We start from the raw sequence: 21,809 nt of genomic DNA, 5'->3' as shown, positions 1-21,809 counted from the left end.
AGTCACAGAGATGAAATTGATTCCCCGAAGCTGCTCCTTGGTAACAAGGTGTGGTGGTGGCTAAGTGATGCAGGAAGGAACCGGTGGGCAGGCTTCTGGGCTTACTGTTGAGGCTTCAGAGGGGGCCAGCCCCTTGTGTATCCTCCTTCTCACACAGCGCAGCTCAGCTTGTTACTCCGGTCTGAGCTGGGTAAGCGTGAAGAAGAAAGGGTTTAGAAAGCAGCAGAGGCACCTTTATGTAGAGGGCCTGTGTTTCCTGTGTTTTATGTGAAGTCACTGGGCTGGAGAAGGCAGCTTCCTGTGTGGTAAACATGTAGAACGAGGCAGCGGAACACTTTTGGAGACTTCACTAGGCCAGAATGGGGGCGAGGGTTAGGAATCTTAGAGCCTGCTGGACTGTGAGACCTGGGAAGCCAAAGGTTCCCCTTTGCCTTAGCATAGATAGGGTCAGGGCCAAGTCAGCTTCAGTCCCTGCTGCTTGAACCCAGCTGAGGCCTCCGTGGTGCCTGTCTTACTTAGGGTTTCCGTTGCTGTGCTGGAACACCGTGACCAGAAGTGACTTGGGGAGGAAAGGGGTTTTTAAATTAGGCTTAGATCTGCAGTCTGTCCTGAAGGGAGGTCAGGGCAGGGAGCTGGAGGCAGGGACTGAAGCAGAGGCCATGGAGGGATGCTGCCTCCTTCCTGCCTTTCTCCTCCTGGCTCTCTCAGCTTGCTTTCTTATATAGCCCAGGCCCACCTGCCCAGGGGTTGCACTACGCCATGTTAACCGGGCCCTCCCATATCTATCGTTAGTCAAAGAAATGTCCCACAGGCTTGCCAGGGCCAGTCTGGGTTGGTGGGCATTTTCTCAGTTTGGATTTAGAAAACTAGCCAGCGCAGGAGGAAGAGTAGGAGCCCAAGAATCTGGGTTTCTGAGTTGAGTCACAGTTCTGCTAGTGACAGGTTAGATTTTCTTTTTCTAAATATTTATTTATTATGTATACAGTGTTCTGCCTGCATATACGCTTGCATGACAGAACAGGGCACCAGATCCCATTACAGATGGTTGTGAGCCACCATGTGGTTGCTGGGAATTGAACTCAGGACCTCTGGAAGAGCCGCCAGTGCTCTTAACCTCTGAGCCATCTCTCCAGCCCCAGGTTAGATTTTCTTGAGCACCTGTATATAACAGGCTACATGCTGATGAATTCTCTTCTTGCCCCCAGGAAGTAGAAACTCATTCATTTTGCTGAGGAATTGCATTTAAACCGGGGGTGGGGTAGGGTGGGGGGGCACTTCAGTTTCCTGGCCTTGCAACACCCTTCACCCACCGAGGGTAGGCATGGCCTCGCTTGCAAAGAGGATGGACTGGTTCCCATGACTTTCTCCTTCTCTGGCTGTGAGCTCCTTAAAGAGCACCATCATCGCTGCTGCTGTTGGCCACTCACTGAGGCCTCCTGTGCCTCAGTAAATAAGTGGTATTTATTGCAGCTACTCTTTCCCTGAGTATGGAGCTCAGGGAGGGAGGGAGGGAGGGCAGGTGAGAGGACCGAGGCTGCTAGCCCAGGATAACTTGGTTGCTGTTGGAGGCAGTGTTGCCCATGGCCAGAAGCCCATTGCTGTCTCCTCACAGGCGTGCTCTTGCTGATGCCCGAGCATGGTGCACTGCTGTATTCCTTCCTCTGTCTGTCTGCCCGTCCGACCCTTAGTTATTCAGTAACCACACCGCAGAACACAGATTCCCATGCTGCACAAAGCTGGACCCCAGGGCCAGGTGCTGGGAGAATGGAGGCACAGGAAGCGTGGTTCTTGTGTGCAGGAGCCGAGTCGGGGCTCCAGCTCATACAGGGAGAAGGCCTTGGGGAGTCTGAGAAGGCTGCCTAGAGGAGGTGGCGCTTGAAGTAAAATCAGAGGGCAGGGCGTGACGTGTCCAGGGAGCAGGGTTGGGACTGTGCTCTTGGGCATGTCAGCCCTGCTGAAGCTTTGTTCAGGAGTGACTCAGGTGTGACTCAGGACTGGTGAAAGGTGCCCTCTCTGGTAGGCCCTAGCCTTTGCAGAGCCCAAGGCAGCCCACGGAGGAGGCTTGCGTCCTTGCACCATTTCCTGGGAATTCGAGTGCTGCATTCCACTCCCAGGTCATTAGCCTCTGACTGGGTGCCGGGCAGCCTGCCCGTGTCCTCTGGTTGGGTGGTCAGCCATGTTATACCCAGACAAAGGACTTGAGGTGAGATTTTTCACGGACTGTTGGGAAACAGCCATTGCTCTTGGAGACTGTCCTGTTGAAGTTAAAAAGGAAAGCCAGGAGCCTGTTGTTCACAGCACAGGTATGGCAACAACACTGCCTAGAAGCACCCCACCATTGGAGTTTCTGGGTTTCCTGCGCGTGCACACACATGCCCACATGCAGTCACGCACACACCTGCGTGCACTTCACCAAATCCCAAGCAGAGCGATGCTGTGTCCTCTGATTTCTCATTTAGAGCTGTAATCTGAAGTTTTCTATGTCGCCACATCATCACACTGGGTATGATGGCCATGTTATTGTCCACTGAGGGGGTAGTACCGTTCACATTGTCGGGAAGTACCGTGGGTTTTATTGACTCTTAATGTGTTCACTCGATGAGCAGCTGGCTGTTGAGTAGTGTCTGTCGTAGGTCTTCTCCAGAGAGGGTTGCGTATCAAGAGGCTGGTGCCTGAGGTCACTGGGCCGCTCTCTCTGTGCTCAGGTCTGGTCCTAGGAACATGGTCGATGCCTTTGGTGTTGTGGAGGAGAAATGGGGATTTGCAGAGGAGATTGGGCTGCTGGGTGCCCAGTCCGGTTCATAGAAAGCTGGTAAAACCACTTTGTCATTCATGAGCTGTCAGGAAGCTCAGGGACTGGAGCCAGTTGCTGGGAGACCTTTGCAGGCTCTGTGGAGGGAGATCTTCCACTCTCTGCCTCCCAGCCCTATGTCTGTCTCTGTGTATACCTGTGCAGTTTACAAGACCTGGCTCAGAAAACCCGTGTGGAAGAGGTGGAGGACCGAAAGTCTCCAAGGGGCCTTGTTCACAGTATGAGGTCGGCTGCTGAGGACCATACTGAGTAAGAAGAAGACTGCTGAGGGGCGGGGGGAGGAAGGAAGAGGGGATAGGGCCCCACCCATGAGGGCGGGGAGGGTCAGAAAACATCTAGATACCTTGCCAGGGGCCCAGGACTCTGCTGAGGCTTCTGCCTTGCTGAGATGGTGTAAGAATTGTAGCAATAAGTTGCAACAGTTTGGCTTTGTTGTAAAAAGGAAGTTTCAGAATGCTAGTGGCAGCTTTTGAACAGATCTTTTATCTGTAAGTGGGGAAATATTATTTGCAGGGCAGCTGGACTTGAGGATGGCGGTGGGTGCCTGCTTTTGTCAGGGAGAGCATTGTACTTAGCTCTCTCTGCCCCCACCCCACCGCTCAGTTCACACTCCCGTGAACTGAGGCTTTCTGAAATGTGCGGTCTTCTTAGAGAGCAGGAGAGGTAACTTGTTGCTTGGGAAGGAGCCAGAAGCTTGTTGCCACCTGCCCGGCTGGGGGAATGAAGCAGGCTGGGGTGGACTCGGGCATTACAATCTTTGCTCACCTTCTTGGGTCCTCTCTCCAATCTGCAGTCTGTATTTGTATCAGCACCAGGCCTCTTGGGTTTGAGGTTTGTCACGGTTCTCAATACCTCCCCCCCTCCTTTACTCAAAGCAACACAATCCAAGGCTTAACCTAGCTTTCTTTTCACACATGGGTTGAAGTTGGTACTAATAAAAAAGTAATTGGAGGAGTCCAGCAGCTGGTGGAATGTTCTTAGTTAGGGTGAGGCCCTTTGTGACCCTTTTAAAAAGAGATTAGTTGATATGTGTTACAGCCTTCATGTATTGGGTTCCTGAATGTGGAGTAATGGATGGACGGTTATTGGTCACCATGTGGTGCTGGAAACCGAATCTGGATCCTCTGCAAGAGCAGGAGCGGCTCTTGATGGCGGACCCATTTCTCCAGTCCCCCTTTGTAGCTTTATTCACTTCCTGTTTGCACTGCTGTTTGGTGATTGCAGGCCAAAGATTATCATTGAGTTTATGCTATTTTACATTATTTACTAGCTGTCATAGTGGAGGTGGGAGAAGGGAATGTAAGAATCAGAAATGGGGGGAGGAAGTGGCACATGGTGGGGACGGGGCAGCAGCTGAGTTTGGATCCCATTTTTTATCCCATTTTTATATTTGTTCATTAGCTATGGACGGAACGGCTGGGTGTGCATTAGAGGCTGTCGTAGGTTCTGGGACTGTGCCATTGAGTAAGTCCTTGGACATCCCTGCAGTGTGGATGCTATGGAGGCAGACAGCAGCCACAGGAACCGGTTCACTGCCAGCCATCACTCCAGGCTGCTGGAACGGCCATGGCAAAGTGCCACAGACGGGCCACTAGGCAGCAGGCTAGTGGCAGCAGGCGTTTGTTCTCCCAGTTCTGGAGGCTGGAAGTCAAGGTTCCAGTGGGGCCATTGGCACCCCGGCTTACAGACGACCATCTTATTGTGTCGTCACATACTTGTCCTCAGCATATTTGTGTCCTAATCTCTTAGGGGAGGGACACCAGTCATATTGGATTTGGGCCTACTCCAGTAACCGTGGCTTGACTTAATCATCTTTGTGAAGGTGCTGTTTCCATCGTGGATAGCAACCTGAGGTGGGTCTTCAGCCATCAGAGGAGCCCAGAGCAGCCCAGACATTCTGGTGACCTTTTCAGGTCTAGCACCTCCTGGTGTTTTTTTTTTTTTTTTTTTTTTTTTAAAGGCAGGGTCTCACTGTGTAGCCCTGGCTGGCCTGGAAATCTTTATGTAGACCAGGGCAGCTTTGAACTCATAGAGATCCATTTGCTTCTGCCTCTGCTTCCCCAGAGCTGGGACTAAAGGCGTGCTCTACTCACCCCTACTACTTCCTAGTCTGCTTTGATCCCCACTTTCTCACGTGTAAACAGCTTAGTATGTCTTCGGGCCATAGAGGAGCTCAGTGAAGGCTAGACTCGGCTGCATATTGAAACTGTGGACCAAGCAACTGCCTCCTCTCTCGCACTCCCCTCCCCCCCCCACTCTTGTCTTGGTGTTCTGTAGACAGCCGAAGGATGGGGTACCTTCAGCAGCCTGGAGGGACTTGAAGCAGCAGGTGCACAACCCCCCATCCCAGTCCTGCCCTCAGTGTCCCTTTCCACCTCAGATCCAAGTCTATTTTATATGTCAGTCTTGTCATTATGACTGTATGAAACTTGAAGTCACATCCAGGTGATTGTGGCTGAAGTTTCCTACAAGGAAGGCTGTCAGAAGTAGTGCTCTCATTTAATAGCTGGGCATGTTGAGACTCCCAGGAACCTAAGAATCAGGCTATAGGTAGACGATGAGAGAGCTAAGATCTTTTGTTCTCATGGCCTCCCACCTTCTCATGCCACCATCTTTTTTGTCCCCCTTGAGACAGGGTTTCACTGTAGCTGTGACTGTCCTAGAACTCACAGAGATCCACCTGCCTCTGCCTCCTAAGTGCTGGGATAAAAGGCATATGCCACCAACACCCTGCTTCATGCAACCATTTTATGGGCCATGGTGACATGGGTTTTCTGCCACAGTGGCTTTTGGCTTACTGACTTGTTGGTATCGGGTATAAGATCCCACTTCAGGTGAGCGTGGGCAGGCCAGGGCAGATGTGGTCAGCAGGTGTGTGTTTGGGGGGTTAGGGAGGAGATATCTTTAGCCCGCTTTCTTTAGAGAACCCAGCTTCTGCTTCTCTTCTCCAGCGTGCCTCCTCCTGCCGGGCCCCCACCAGCCTGCTGTTCTCAGCCTGCCTTCTGCCCACAGCCTGCTGCCTGCACTGTTTCCTGTCCCTGTCGGGGTGAGGAGGAGGAGGAGTCGATGTATAGTCGAGCGCTCAGGAGGAATGCCTCATTATCCCCCGACTGTGGGGCACGTGGCGTTCCCCTGCCCTCCCAGCAATGGGCTCCCCCAAGCTAGCCGCCCCCTCCTCCCCAGCCCTGGCCGCAGGTAGTGAGTTCCAGGCTTCTGGCTAGAACTCCCAACCTCATGGCACAGAGGACGGCAGAGCTGCAGAGCTGCAGAGGCCCTCCTGCTGCTTCTCAGCTGTGTGTCCTGCATGGGAGCAGTCTGGGGAGGCTCACAGGTAGCACGGCCCCACCACACGCCTTGCCGAAGCGCGCACTGTGTGAAAGTGCCCAAGTTGGCTGCTGTGGGCTGGGCCTGTCTTCCCTTGGAAAACCAGTCCCGGGCTTTAATTATCTTTAGGTTGAAGTAGCAGAGCCCCTCCCCCAGCTCCACCCACCTCTTTTCTTCTGGCTTTCAGACAAGAATGTGAAGAATGTGGTCCTCTGTTGTGGACCTGAGTAGAGGTCTGGGTGCTGGGGCCATCTGGGTGCCTAGGCCATCTGGACGCTGGGGTGGGGGGGGACTCAAAGGCTCTTGTCGGCTTTACAGGCTGCTTTGTTGTGCCCAGACTGATGGGGACATTCCGGATTGGTTGTGGTTGGCTTATTAAATTCCTGTATATTCTATGTGGCCCCTTTGAGACAGCTGGGAGGAGCTGTGGTGGGGAGATGACCCTCTTCCTCTCCCAGCGTCCCACCTCAGAGGAATCAAGTTCAAAGGGATTGGCAGGGGGAGTCTGGTGCAGGAAAGGTCAGTGTCAGGCCTGAGGACCACTTCAGCTATGGGACAAGGAGACCAGAGTCGCCCTCGCGTTCTCCTTCCTGATCTGGTGTCTGCTGGGATCCCTGGCTTCGTGTGTCTGCTGCCTTATTGCATCCTAGGCTGCAGGGAGCAAAAGGGTTGGATGCAGGACCCTGGAGCCCAGAACTGCAGGATGCAGACGCTAGTAGCAAGCCATGTACCAGTTGTCTCTTTTGCAAATCAGGGTACCAACAGAAGCTACCTGACAGTGCTGCTGTGTGTGAGGTCGGCTGCTGTGTGTGGAGGCAGTTGGGATGAAGGTAACGGCTGTGTGCTCTTTTGAGCTGGGCTCTGTAAGGGAGATTCTGAGTGATTCGCTAGCTGATTCACACCCACCTCACCCAGACAGCAGAGACGACTCAGCGCTTGCATCCAGGAGAGTCCAACTCAGAGCATCACTTTGTCTTGATCCCAGCTTCTTCTGGGGCACTTCTGTTCTGCCATCTCTGTGTGCATGCTATGAGCATGTCTGTGAACACAGGTCTATGTGCACAGATCTCTACATGCGTCTTTATGTACACATATCTCTCTGTGGATCCAGGTTTTGTATATGTCTCTGAACAAGTCTGTGTATCCAGGTTTTTGTGAGTACATGTCTCTGTGTACATGTCTGCGAGTGTACATGTGTGCAGTGGTCTGTGTATGTACATGTTTGTGTTTGTACATGTCTGTATGCAGCTAGGTCTTTGTGTGTACATGTCTCTGTACGTCTGTATCTAGGTCTTTGGGTATGCATCTTTGTGTGTGTGTGTTTATGTATATAGGTCTGTGTGTACATATCTGTTATGCACATGCCTGTGTATGTGTCCAGGTTTTGTGTGTGTGTGTGTGTGTGTGTGTGTGTGTGTGTGTGCGCGCGCGTGTGCACGTGCAAGTGTGTATGGAGGTGAGAGCTTGTGGGAGTTGGTTCTCTCCAAACCATATGGGTCCTGGAGATCAAACTTGGTGCCAGACAGACATTTCCCCCCTTAGCCGTCTCATTGGCTTTCTTCCAGGTTTTTATGTATATATGGTTACATGTGTTTGGGGTACAGGGCTTGCTCCAGAACAGGATGACCTGGCGTGAATGTCCCTAGGGCAGTGCCCCTGCTTCTTTTCTTATGTACAACCTTGACCAGCCTTGGTCACTTTGGAGCCTAATTGTGGCTCAGGGAAAAGAGCAATTCTCTGCAGGCAGGCAGGATTCTGGTGTAGGTCATTTCTGCCAGCCAAGCTCCCTATTGAAGGGCAGCTGGGGTCGGCCTGCCTTTAGACAGGAGGAACCATGTAACTGGACATTGTTATTTTATTTTATTTTCTGTCTTATGTATGAAGCAATTGGTTTAGTCTTCATGCCTAGGCTCCCTACTTTGATCATCTTCCTGAAAGGAGGAGGCTCAGGAATGCAGTCTGACCTCCTCAGAAGAGGGTGTCAGATTCCTTGGAGCTGGAGTTAACAGGCCATTGCCCTGTATGGGTGCTGGGAACTGAACTCTGGTCCTCCGGAAGAGTAAGCAAGCATTCTTAACCCCTGAGCTGTTTCTCCAGCTCTTGCTTGGTGTTTTTTTTTTTTTGGAAATAGACTTTTTCTATGTAGTCCTGGCTGTCCTGGAACTAGCCCTGTAGACCAGGCTGGTCTCAGCTGGCCTCAGATTGACAGAGATCTGCCTGCCTCTACCTCCAGAGTACTGGGATTAAAGGCGTGTTTGTTTATTAAGAAAAGGTCTTGGTATGGCTTTGAATTTAAGTCTTACCATCTGTCCCCCAGGATCCAGGGCTGCAGGTATATACACCACACCCCGTCTGCTGCCTTCCTGATTCTTAAGGGATGCTCCAGAGTCCTCATATCTAGGCAAGTGCCTCTGAACTTCCTGAGCCCCCATTTTTTAAGGGAGAGGGGCCATGATTTCTGCCTTGGCTTGGTCAAGGTTGGCAAGATCAAGCCATAGGAATATGGTGAGACACACTGCCTGGCAAGCAGCAGGTTTTGGTCTGTTGTTGCCTCCTGACCTGCCTTTGCCTCTGAACTTGGAGTTCTGCTTGGTCTAATTGAAAGTGGGACTTGGTTGGGCCAGTGGCTTCACCTGTGTGGGTCTCCTCTGCCTAGTGCAGTTTGATTCGGGGTGTTTTCCGACTGCCAGCTGGGTGGTACCAGGGTCTGTAGACATGAAGTACAGTACACTCAGGGGAAAATAATGGCGTGCACACTGCACGTGGCCGTCATTTCATGAAGCTGGTTGGCGTTTGTCAAAAAAAATTTGAAAACGTGTGTGTGTGTGTGTGTGTGTGTGTGTGTGTGTGTGTTCGTGTGTTCGTTCTGTGATGGAGCTCCTTGGATGAGGTACTCTGGGGGTCTCTCACAGCCTTGACCTTAGGATCCTTCCTGCATGTCCGAGCTGATCTGCTACTGGAGACCAGCCTGTAAATGAGCCCCTTTCAAGGCCAAATTCTGACTAGAGCTCTTGACAAAATTCTGGGAAAGAGCTACATTCTTGAAGAGGAATAAATCATGTTGAGTTGGGTTAGGCAGGATGTGACTTCAAGCCCCTGAAGTGTGCCGCGTCTAACACTGACTCATTGTGAGTTCAGCCATGACAGAGACGTACAGATGACTTAAGGAGCCGCTGTAGGGGGAGGGGCTGCCTGTCTGGGGTGCCAGCAAACACTGGCACAGGGACCTTTGTATTCTCTACAGTGGTTCTGGCTTAGGCCTTACTGGGACAGGGTAGGACAGTAATATCAGCCAGACCTGCCACATCCTCCTTACCTTTGTGTTTTTTCAAGTCACTGCAGGGGGGCAGGGATTGCCCGGAGGCCCAGAGTCTCCTCCTGTGAGTTTATCAGCTTGTTGACTGCGTCTGATTTCTCCTAAGACATTCTATGTCTCCCTCCCTTTCCGGGATGGTGCTCATGATCAGAGTTCACTCTAGTTGCTGGAGGCTGTTGGGGCTGTCACTTGTGTCTTAGAAACAAAGATTAGGGTATGTCATGCAGTCGGGTGGAGGGGGTATGGTGACACTGATCCCCTGTGGTCCCGGAGGTCTGCAGTCTGGCCTTTGCTTACACGTGTAGTCACACTGATGTCTGGACAGTGAGGTGTGGCTATGTGAGTCTGCAAGGCAGATCTCAGGGCTTGCTGGTTGGCCAGTCTCGACACATGCCAGCTCTGGGTTCAGTGAGAGACTATCAGAAAATAAGGTGGAGATTGGTGGGGCAAGATGCTGGACATTGGCCTCTGTCCACCGACGCCTTGCCTCCACCCACCAGGCATACTTCTATACAGAGCAGCAGAGAGAGAGAATGGGAGGTACATATTTTTATTGAACTTGATTCCTGGACCTTTGACCTTTAGGAAAGGAAGATTAGACCCTCCCCACTTTTGATCAGTTCAGGGCAGGCCGTATTCAGCACCCACCTGTGCTGGCCACCAAGGGCCCTATAGGTGACCAGCGTCCCGAGACCTGCGGGAACAGAAGAAGGCAGCTGTATGGGGAAGTGGCTCTATAATTCAGCTTTAAAAAATTTAGTAGCTCGGTGCTGATTTGCCTAGTATGTATACGGCTCTGGGTTAGAATTTTCAGCACCACCCCAGAATAAAGTTAAAAATAAAATATAAAAAAAAATGAAAAATTTTATTTGACTATCACTAAGAGAAAACAATGTTGCTGAAGGTCTGGTGGGTTCCAGGTAGAGTGACCTTCAGAACGAAATCATTTAGTTTAGTTATGTATAGACAGGGTCTTGGCTCGGGACTCGCAATGGATACCCGGTTAGCCTCATTCACAGATCTACCTGCTTCCGCCTTCTGAAGGGCAAGTGTTGAAGGCCTGAGCCGCCACCACCAGGCCCAGGGCGCCTTGTTTTCCGACCCTGGATTGCATTGCTCAGCAGTCACGATGTGGACTCGGAGACCAGCGTTCTGCACTTGCCCACCGAGACAGTGGCATATAATTAAAATGTTCGAGTATGGTTATTTTTTCTGCGTTGGTTTTCAGCAAACCATGCTCACATGCTTGAGGAGAGAAAAACCCTCTCTCAGCAGAACCAAGGGGAAGGAAGGAATCTCGCTGTCTGAAGGGCCCCGAGTTGCCCCCATGCGTGCGTGGGCAGCCGCCAGCAAGCTGGGAAAAGCTGCCGCCTGCGTGAGGGCCCCGCTTGTGTACACGTGGGGACAGCTCCCAGAGAAAGCACCCCAGAAGTGTTCAACCTATCAAGCCTGAGGGAGAGGGGAGGGGACACCGGGGAGGGGCCAGGGGAGGGGCCAGCTGCCCCACTCTGCTTGGCGGCGGGGCCATATCTCTTCCTGGAATGACTTGCTTCCCTAAAGCTCCTGGACTGAGCGAAGGCTCATTACATGCAGGTGAGGCCTCTTGTGTGATCTCACTGTGCAAATATTGAACCAATTAAAAGCCAAGCCAGAGGCCAGTATAAATGACTTATCTGTAGCCCCAGCCCCGCCTGCTGCCTGTCTGGCCTTCGCTCTGGGCCAAGGCTGTCTAACCTGTTGTTGAAGCCTTTTTCTCGCCCTTTCCTTGCCCCCTCAACCCCTCTCTCCCTCTCCCTTTGTCCTGAGACTTAGCGGGAGGTGCCTTTGGAATGGTCACTCAGGTCTGCTAGGATCCCAGAAGACACACTGAATGTTTTGAAAAGTTCTGGTTCTTCCCACAGCATTGACTTGGGGGACCCCGTCTGTAAAGAGGACCAGAGGAAACAGTTGTTCTGCACCCTGGAAAATGAGCAGAGCAGCAGAGGTTCTAGGGCAGGACTGAGCTGGGCCCAGGAGAAGAGGGCAAGGATAGTTCATACCACAGGGCTCAGAAAGGGCTGCTTGCTGGGTGAGGGCCATGCCTGGGCCTTGGAAAACTCTCATCTGGAAATGGGAGGGGGTGTACGGCTGCTCTGGGGGTGTGATGTGAGGAAGGACACTCTGGGGTGCTGATTGCTGGTGTCTAGCGTGGATGGAAGAGGAAAGATTGTCAAAGGCACTGGGCAATGGGTTGGGCTCCAGAGGCCTGTGTGGGCAGTTTGTCCTTAGGGTGGACCGCTGTGCTGCTGGGAGTGACTTACTGCTTTCTGCTCTGACTGATTCATTCATTCATTTAGAAATGGTTCTCATGCTGAGGCCCTGAGACAGCTATCTTAATGGAGGAGACACAGTAAGATTATTCTGGAGTTCCCGTGACACACGCCACACAAGGGTTGTTCCCGCCATTCTGCAAACATATCTACATAGAGCCCTGGGTTGGCCGCTTGTCATCTGGGGGGCTATAACTAACTATAGGACTCCAAGGAGTTGAGGGGTATCAGAAGGTGAAATCTGGCAGCTTTTGTCTTGTCCTGGTTTTAATCCCCTACACTGCCTGGTTCTGGGAACTAGCTCGCTCCCTTTAAGTCCCCTATTCTGCTTATACCAGGAGCTGGGTCCCTGAGTTTCCTGTCCTGTCTATACTGGGAGCTGGGCCCCCTTAGTTCCCTATCCTGTCTACACTGGAAGCTGGGTCCCCTGAGTTCCTTATCCTGTTTACACTGGGAGCTGGGCCCCCTGAGTTCCCTATCCTGTCTACACTGGGAGCTGGGTTCCCCTGAGTACCCTGTCCTCTCTACACTGGGAGCTGGATGCCCCCCCACCCCCCCAGCTTGGAAGTTCTCTCCTTGCCAGGTCCAGGACTTTCCAACTGCCGATTTCCCATGTGTGGCCACCCACCCCCTCAGTGAAGTATGTAGGGTGAACTCTAAAATACGGAGCTGATGATGTCATCTCCCCCCCCCCCACTGTCCCCAGAATAAAGTCCACATTCCTAAATGGCTGATAAGATCCTGCTTAAGCTGGCCCTGATGACCGGCCGCCTACAACCCTTTGTGAATTCATCCCTACCTTTAGTGCACAGGACGGAATTTCCTACACGTGAAATTCTCAGGACTTTTTAAAGAAGATTTTTCTTTTAATTGGCAAAATAAAAACTTGCCTATATTTACTTTACCATGCACATTTTGAGATAACGTACTGGTGTCCTTTGCTGGGCATCGGCACTGTGGAAACAGCCACAGGCCACATGTCTCAGCCTATGAGGAAGGCGGGGGGGGGGGGGGGGGGGGGCGGGGCCCGCAGGCTTTGGGCTCTCGGCCCTTGAGCTGAATTCTGAATTCCTCTAGGCCTTCCTTTCCCTGGTCTGGTTTCCTTATCTGCTGAGCATCAGCTTGGGCCTGGGTTGGAATACTGCTAATACAAACAGGTCCCAGCTTCTCCTGTAAGCAAACAACATTCCTGAGGTGTGTGTGTGTGGGGGGGGGGGGGGGTCCCTCCTGGTGCTCAGCAGCTCAGCCTCCACCTCTTCACAACCCGAGGTCAGTGGCTGCCTTAGACAGGGTACTGTGAGGCTGGCTGTGAGGCAGAGTGGTCCCTTTGTGGACCCTCCCCGTAAAGAGCTGTCGTCCTAGGTGTTTATGCCAGGCCCTTTGTCTGCTCTGAGCTTCACAGCAGCCCCAGCGGACAAGTGTGAAAGCCGAGGCCCGGGGTTTGGTAACAAACAGGTGGTCAGTGCCAGGCCAGGCTCGGGTCCAGCTCGTCTGGCACAGCCCTCGCGCACAGCCTGTCAGCATTTCCCAGATCAGCTCGGAACAGTCTTTTCCCCCACTGGATCTCCGGGGTGCCAAGTCTCATCCGAGGAGTTGAGGCAGCCTTCCTTCTGCTTGTGTCAGAAGGAGGTTGTGGTGATTTCCCTTCCTCTAAGGGGAGGGCAGACCCTGCAGAGTCACAGGCGCCCCTCCTGGGGAAGATGGGGGTAGTCGCTCTGGGAGCAGGACAAAGGAGAAGAATGAGAACTACTAGGAGTCTGGGGGAGCATGCATTGCAGCTCCTCTAATGGGTTGCCCCTCCCCCCTCATTCTGAAGCCAGCAGTCTGAGGTGCTAATATAATAATAGCTTTCGGGTCCCAGGCGTTGTGAGCAGAGGACACAAAATTGTGGAATCCAACCCTGGTCTGCTTGCCCCCCCCCCCAGCATACGCATTCTGTGTGTTTGGTGTACTGCAATCTTGGGGTTTGAACAGATGCCCCCACTGTTCCCAGTCCCAAGACTGATGGCCACAGCCTTAGGTTGACAGGTGAACACTTAGCCCTTCAGCCTCTCATGGCACCCAAAGGCAGCACAGGCTGTGCTTGTCAGTGTCCTTTTCGGTGTATTGGTCTGCTAGGGACAGCTTTGCCTTGGTAAGTTGGAGTCCCTGAAGGTTCTAGAAAACAGTTCTGTCCTATGCAAAGCTTTTTTTGGGGGGGGGTGTCAATAAATGATCTCCACTCCGTTTTTCTTTGTAGACTGAAGCCCCAATTATGTCTTCCCTTTCTGTTTGGAGCGTGTGACAGTCAGTCCACGAATGACTTAGTTTTCCTAACGGTGAGCTAGCCATGTCCCTCACTTCTTGTGTCACTCCTCTCCTCTCCTCTGGCCCCCTCTGTAAAGCTTGGGTGATTTCCTAGCCACCTCACTCACTCACTCACTCACTCACTCACTCACTCACTCACTCACTCACTCACTCACAAAACCCTAGCCCAGTTCCTGCCCTGGCCACACATTGTCCTAAACATTGGAATTGAGATGGTTGAGACTCAGTTCCTGTCCTCAAATGAAACTGTAAGCAATTACAGTTTGACCAGTTGGTCCCTGTGGTGGAAATGAACCCAGGGCATAGAGGGAGGGACACCAGACAGGACATCTTTTTGCTACATTAGGGAACACGTGAGCTGAGATCCGAGGGCTTCCTGATGCAGAGAAAACAGCCTCTTGGGAGCTCTGGGGTCCAGATCAGATTGGGCCATGAGCATGGAGCTGGGATAGATATTGGAGAGGACGAGGGCAGGGCAGCCTACTCACAAGCTTGAGATGATTTGGCTTATTTTGAAGAAGGTGTGGTATTACAGAATCTGTTTGAACCTAACCAGTAATGTCTATAAAATAGGAGAATGTTTAAGTAGCAGTGTGAATTGCAGAGTCTTAAGCTGGGAAGGAGGCTAGGGAGAAGTGTGGATACACAAGGCACTGGTGATGGAGGCCTCATTCATCCACTGGGGAGGAGTTTACTCTCCAGTGTGTATGTAAACTTGGGTAGTCAGAACGACAGAGACCTAGAAAAGGGCGTGGGAGGTGGAGAATTGAGGGACGGTGCCCCTCCAGGTGGAGGTAGCTCATTGGAAGGTGCTTAGATGAATTGGAGTGTGGAAGAGAGGCCTGAGTGGGAAGGGGAGTTCTCATCTGGGGTCTAGGTACCCCAGAGAGGAAGCCATGGGCTCCCCAGGACTCATCCTGATTGTCCTACAGTATCACTCACTAAGTGGCATTTGGTGTGGAATTCTCCAGATACGATAAGCTGGCACCGATGTGGAACAATTCCTGCTCCTCTCCCTCCCCATTACCAGCTGCTTTCTGCTGCTTCCCCGGACTGTTTGATGCTGGTGAACTTGGCTTATGAATCACTGTCTGAGCTCCTGTGTTGGGGTTTCTGGGGGAGCTTCGTCCCCTCTAGGGAGGCGCACCACGTCTTTTGTGTGTTATTTTAAAATTAGGCTACTTAGAATGTTGACTTGTGAGGATGGAACACTAGACAACACTAGCTTTGTGCACTAGAAAAGCCCTCTGCCGCGCTCGTCCCCTGGCCCAAGGACCTTTAAAGTGCAGACAGTCAAGTGAGTCCCTTAAAGCGTAGCCTGTTATAAAGGACAATCCTTTCTTGGTGACAGTGTCATCCACACTCATCATTGTTTGGGTCCTAGAGTCAAATTAGCCTCAGAACTTCTCTTCCTTTGGACACAGGATCTTGCTGTAATGTTGAACCTGGACTGCCTTCAAACTCCTGAGCACTCTGAGTTGTAGGCATCACTTCTGGTCCCTGGAGGATAATTTTAAGTGATTTCTCCATGCAGAGACCTGTGAAGTGTTTTTGTTTTATTTATTTTGTTTTATTTATTTATTTTTTTTTTGGAGACAGGGTCTTGCTATGTCTCCTTGGCTGGCTAGGAACTCGCTATGTAGACCAGGCTGGCCTTGAACTCACAGAGATCTGCCTGCCTCTGCCTCCCGAGTGCTGGGATTAAAGGCGTGCGCCACCACCGCCTGGCACCGTGTCTTTTAAATCTCCATCTTTGGTGATGTCTGAGGCGTTTTTGGTTGTCATACTGGGGACAGGATGCTGTTGGCATCCAGCTGGCAGAGGCTTAGGGTATGGCTCAACATTTTAACAATATGCAGGTCAGCCCCACCAAGCATGGTTTGGCCCTAGGAAAGCACCGAGGTGGAAGAACGCTGCCTTCAGCAAGCAAACCATTTGTGTTTATGAATCACTGCTGTGCGTTAGCTTTCTCGTCTCTCCTCTCCCTTCCCCATCGGTTGTCAGTATTCTACCCAGCTTCACCGGTTTCACAGCCTTGGTGCTCCCCCTGAGCTCCCTCCCGAGTCCCCCTTTTTCTTGTTTCTCCTGGCTTCTTGCTTCACTGAGTCTGGGTTGGAGCTGCTTGTTGACATGGTGTTCCACAGTGTACAAGCCTTTGAGGAGCAGCATAGGGGGAGTTTGACAACCTGTGCATGACGTGGTATCAGGTGTTGTCAGGGCCCAGGGGTATATGGCAGGCAGTCCCTCCTCAGCCATTGAGTGTCCAGTGGGCACCTGTTGCATTTGGGGTTGGGGAACACAGTGACCCAAACAGACGAAAATTACCTTCTCTCTGCTCTGTCTGCCCTTCTTGGTTCACGTTGACCCCTCAGGGAGCTGTGCGTGCAGTCTGTCCTGTGTCCCTCTGCATTGTAAAACCCTGGGGGCTTTTGCATCTTTGCAGTGACTTTTTTTTCCCTTTTAAAAATTATTTATTTATTTATTTTTTAGATGCATTGGCGTTTTGCCTGCATGCATGTTTGTGTGAGGGTGTCAGATCTTGGAGTCAGAGACAGCTGTAAGCTGCCATGTGGGTGCTGGGATTTGAACCTGGGTCCTCTGGGAGAGCAGCCGGTGCGCTTAGCCACTGAGCCATCTCTCCAGCTCCTTTGCAGTGACTTTTTATGTGTATATCCTCAAATATGTATTTGTTGGTTGAGTAAGTGAAGTTCATGGCTTTGAAGGTTGTTACAGCCTTTCCTTTTCTAGAACGGTTGTCATTAATGGTGGGGTGGGATCTAGGCCTTGATAACTTCATTGGCCTCTAAACCAATAGCTGTGAGGAGAGAGAGAAGGGCTTGCTCACCTGTGTTCTCAGGAGATGGGGAATGCAGATGCAGGAGCCAACACCTGGGATTAAGCTGGACCGGGGCTTCCAGTGTGTGCCACTCAGCTGTGTGTCCTTATGCCAGTTACCTGACAGAAATGCTCTAAAGAGGAAAAGATCGCTTTGGCTTGCAGCTGCAGGGGTGTCTGTCTGTCTTCTGCTGCCTCTGTCTTTCTGGGCCTGTGGGGAGGCAGAGCCTCATCCCAGGTAGGAGGGTGTGGAGGAAAGCTGCTTGCCTCATGGCAGTGAGGTGGTACAGAGGCAGCAAGGAATGTCCTGGGACCAGCTGTGACCTCCGAGGACACTCCCTCTGCCATCGCGCTCATTGGGCTCCACCTCTGAAAATGGCTACTACCATCTCCCTACAGAGACGTCAAATCATGAATCCACTGAAGAGACCTCACGATCCAGTCACTTCCCCCCAGTTCCACCTCTGAGCATTTCTGCGTCGGGGGTCAAGCCATCGGCACTTGAGCCTTGTGGGGTGGGACATTAACGTCCAAACCATACCACAGAGTCTGAGTGGAAGCCGCCAGGGTCAGGACTGGAATCAGTCTTTTTTTTTTTTTTGGTTTTTGAGACAAGGTTTCTCTGTAGCTTTGGAGCCTGTCCTGGACTAGCTCTGTAGACCAGGCTGGCCTCGAACTCACAGAGATCCGCCTGGCTCTACCTCCCGAGTGCTGGGATTAAAGGCGTGCGCCCCCACCGCCCGGCTTGGAATCAGTCTTGTAGGCGTTGGTTGACTGCAGAATCCAACTACACTTACCACCTTACTTTAGCTCTGGCAGTTTCCATTTTTTGATCAGAATTCCTGTGCCAGCTAGGACCAGGAGCTGGGCTTACAGCTTTGAGGAGACACCCTAATGTCTGCCTCACTAGGGGCGTCTTTCTCTGTTTGTTTCTTTCCCAGAGTTCTGTGATTTAGGGGAGACATTGGTTCCAGTAGAAATGACAGTGCTTGGGGCCCGCACAGGTCTCAGTTAACCTGGATCCTGAGGCCTGTTGGAGCCTTGTCTCCCTCACCCATAAAATGGATGTGATGAAATATCCCTTATGAAATGACTGCCAGGATGGAGTGGAAATTGAGTACTCATTAGCGAGTCTGGAGAGCAGAGGCTTTATGACGAGTGTGACAACCTGAGGGCTGCCAGCCTGGAATTTGGCCTTGGAGGATGGTAGACTAGTCCGGTTGTCTAGGAATGGAAACGCTCACAGTGTCTCCACCAGAGTAATTTCCATCTTTACTGGGCCAACAATTTGCTTTCTGAATAAACACACAAATAAGTAAAAAGAGCGGGATGGGGGAGGGAGGAAAGCGGGGGAGACAACCTAGTGGATGCTTGGGGAGAGGCTGGGGAGATGGATAGGGAAGGAATTGCCTTCTGGGTTGAAAGAAGAGGTTTTTGGTCAACCTCTTTGCTTTCAGTTTCATCATTTCCTGAGAGTCCTAATTTAGCTTCTGGTGTGTCCTGCTCGATTATGGCCTAAAAAGGCAACAGCTTGGGTTTCTGAAGTTGGATGGGCACCCGCAGGAAGCTGCTAGGGAAGAGCGGCCCAGCCCGACCCAGTCTCCAGTGGGCCAGAGCTGCTGCGTTTAACTCCTTGAGTGCTGCCTGCCAGCCCCTCTGAGGAGGACCCGGCCCAGCCACAGGAGCATTGCTGTGAGTGCCAGGGCAGGAGTGTAGGCAGGGTCATGGTCTATCATGCATGTGCATGCGCAACACACACACACACACACACACACACACACACACACACACACTCACACACACACACACACTCACACACACACACACACTCACACACACACACACACTCACACACACACTCCTGCCCTAATGGCGGCCGCCCTCTTAGAAGATGATTAGATTGCACGTCCCAGGGCCACAGACACGTCCCCACACTCCTCCACTGCCGAAATGGCATGGCTGCAAAAGCTCACTGCAAGGAGGCCTACAGGTAATAAGGGACCCCTCAAAGTGGTATTGAAAAGCTGTTTAGGGGCTAGCCCAGTGGTAGAGTGCTTACCTAGCATGCATAAGGCCCAGGTTCAATTCAGTTCCTAGTACTGAGGACAATAACAAAACCAAAAAACCCAAACCAAATCCAGACTCCCCCTCCTCAACTGTGTCACTTCAAACCAAACCAAAAGGCCCGCTCTGGATTACTGGGCAGTCATTAGTGACCCATGAAGAAGTGTTTTGGGTTTGCGTCCCAGCCCCTTAGCTCCAGTGAGCTAGTAGAGTTGCTTCCAGCCCTTGTAAGTGAAGCTTTGGCTAAACACAGAACCCTGTAGGGAAGTGGATGCATGCAGTAAGTTAGGGAGGTGAGTGTGAGTCTTTTCTCTGTCTGTCACGAGCGTTTCTATGAGTCAAAACTAAAGAGGGCCAGTAAAAAGAGAGACAATGGCTTTGAAATTTTATGCACATCAGTGTTTTGCCTTTGTGTGTGTGTGTGTGTGTGTGTGTGTGTGTGTGTGTGTGCGCGCGCGCGCGCTGTTTCCCACAGAGGTCAGAAGAGAGGATTGGATCCCCTGGATCTGGTGAACCACCATGTGCATTCTGGGAACCAACCTGGATCTTCTGCAAGAGCAGCAAGCATGCTTGACTGCTAAAGCCATCTCTCCAGCTCCCAGAAAAATGATTTTTTTTAATTAAAAATATTTTAAAATATGCATATACACTCCCCCCCCCCCAGCTGTGACAATTGCAGCGTAAGTCTAGGACAGCAGCCACAGAGGCAAAGGCAAATGTGGGTTAGGACCCCACTGCTGGGCATCCCGAGCAGTGATGTACCCTCTCTGATGTGAATTAGAGATGATAAAAGGTGCTTTCTAGGAGACTGGCAGGGAGGCAGTAAGCTTGATATTGGTGGTAGACACTTACCAACTGTCCCACCTCCTGGTGTAGGGATCTTGTGCAGGGCAGTGGTACATACCCTCAAGTGCACCCTCGGGCGTCTTCAGTGGATGAGATGGGTTTCACTCGGGGGAGACCTTGATCTGGAGGAGGTGGGAATGGGGGGTGGGGTGGGGGGAGGGGGAGGGGGGGCGAGAGTGGGAGAACAGGGGATTCTGTGGCTATTATGTTGAACTAAATGATGTTGTAAAATAAATTTACTTAAATAAAAAAAAGACAACTATTCATCTCAAGTGTTTTACATTGGTATGGATTTTTGTATATTGATACAAATTTAAGGTTATTTTGTTATACTATGTATGTTTCTATTCTTGTTTAATGTATTGTACTTATACAGCTCATTTAAAAATATAATATAAAGTTTTAGTCCTTGAAAGTTATCATTACAAACCATTTAGGATAATTAAGAAATGCAGAATAGTTGTTAGTCATCTATAACAATCTATGGGTTTCACTGTGTAACCTAGGCTGGCCTCTAACTGCGATCCTCCTGCCTTAGCTAGCCTTCCCAGTGCTGAGACTACAAGCCTGTAGTGAAACTGCCATATACTCGGGATTTTGGAGACCAATGATGGAGATGAGTTTGAATTTGAGTTCTGCAAAAGTTGGGAACCAGCAGCTGATGAAAGCTGGGTTCTGTGTTCACGGTGGTTTGTGAGAGATGTGGTGGGGAGGCTGTTAGTCTTGCTCAGGCGCCTTTTGGGGTGCAGGGGGAGGGGGGAAGAGGACACCTGGGGATTACTGTGTGTGGCAGACAGAAGGTTTGTCCAGCGGCCTGGTCTAAATTGGCGGTGCCTGGAGTGAGTGCTGGCACTCTGGCGCTCACTCCACCGAAAAGGTGAAGCCTGCAGGCACTTGACAGTTGCCTGATTCTGTTCTGCTTGCTCCCAGCTGACTGACTCTGGACCCTGGCCTCTCTCCAGCAGTCCTTGCAAGGTCGATGGCCCCTTGTGCAGGAGGCTAAGGGGGTGTAAGGACTGAAGTTTCCTGGTGCTGGGTTTAGATGAGGAAAGCTACCAGCTGAGGGAGCTGCCGAGGCCGCCAGGGTTCCCTGAACTTGAGGTTTCCAGGAAAACAGCCCCTGGTGGAGTGAGCAGGGAGCCCCTGAGCCTAGGTCTGGAAACCATTTAACAAGCCAGAGATGGAGGCCTGGGCAGCCAAAGCCTCCAGCCTCTTTGGCATCTGAATCCCTGCTGGAATCAGGAAACTTGAAAGCTGAGGAACTCTGGGTTCGAATCTGGAATCTTTGTGGCTTTCCAGAGTAAGATGGTCAGACTTGATCTCACAGAGCAGAACTTACCTGTGTCCTTTACTTGTGTTCCAGCTTCTGGTTGCTTCCTCTGGTGGCTTTGGGCCCAGTACCTTATACCAGGTTTCAGATCCTGGTTTTGGTTCAGTCAAAAGTAACAGTGGTTCCCCAGGGATCCAGCCTGTGTCTGGTCTTCAGTCACCACCTTGCTAAACACGAGAAGGCCATAGACCAGGACCTACAGTCCTCAAAGCCTCTCTGCACAATCCCCTGGCTCCCAGGGAACTGTGCTTACAGACGGGTGTCATATATGCCCATGCCGTTTGTGATTCTGTGAGGACTAGTTGCTTCTCATCTTTATTTTGCAAATGAGCTTTGAAAAGAACAAGTCACAAGTACTGATTGTGTCCCCTGACCCCCGAGGCATGCCTGTTCCCTTTCACTTGATGATATAGCCCAGAGCCTGGCTTCGGTTTTATTTCTATCGTGTAGTTGTTGTGAGCTGCCGTTTTGGCTCATTAGATACCTGTGTTGTTGGAAGTATTCAGTGGTGTGGTTGCTCTGCTGCCTCCGTAGTGGACTGTGGCTGAGTCTGTCTTTGTAGAGACTCATAACTCATCCCTTCCCATGGTAGAGTTGTTTATAGAATTGCGTATGTGCTGATCATAGAGTGATGCGTTTACTTATTAATTTCTAATCAAATCTTGC

General features: G+C 51.4%; 1 protein-coding gene across 1 annotated transcript in view; it reads left to right on the top strand.

Annotated features, from left to right (window-relative positions):
- Positions 1-21,809, top strand: part of Myh9 (myosin heavy chain 9) — an 86,703-nt gene that overhangs the window by 7,332 nt on the left and 57,562 nt on the right. The window lies entirely within an intron of this gene.

This window comes from Peromyscus leucopus, chromosome 20, assembly GCF_004664715.2.
Source record: "Peromyscus leucopus breed LL Stock chromosome 20, UCI_PerLeu_2.1, whole genome shotgun sequence".
Lineage (NCBI taxonomy): Eukaryota > Metazoa > Chordata > Mammalia > Rodentia > Cricetidae > Peromyscus > Peromyscus leucopus.
The sequence above is the reverse complement of the archived record's forward strand: the minus strand, read 5'-3'. Positions and strand labels throughout refer to the sequence as shown.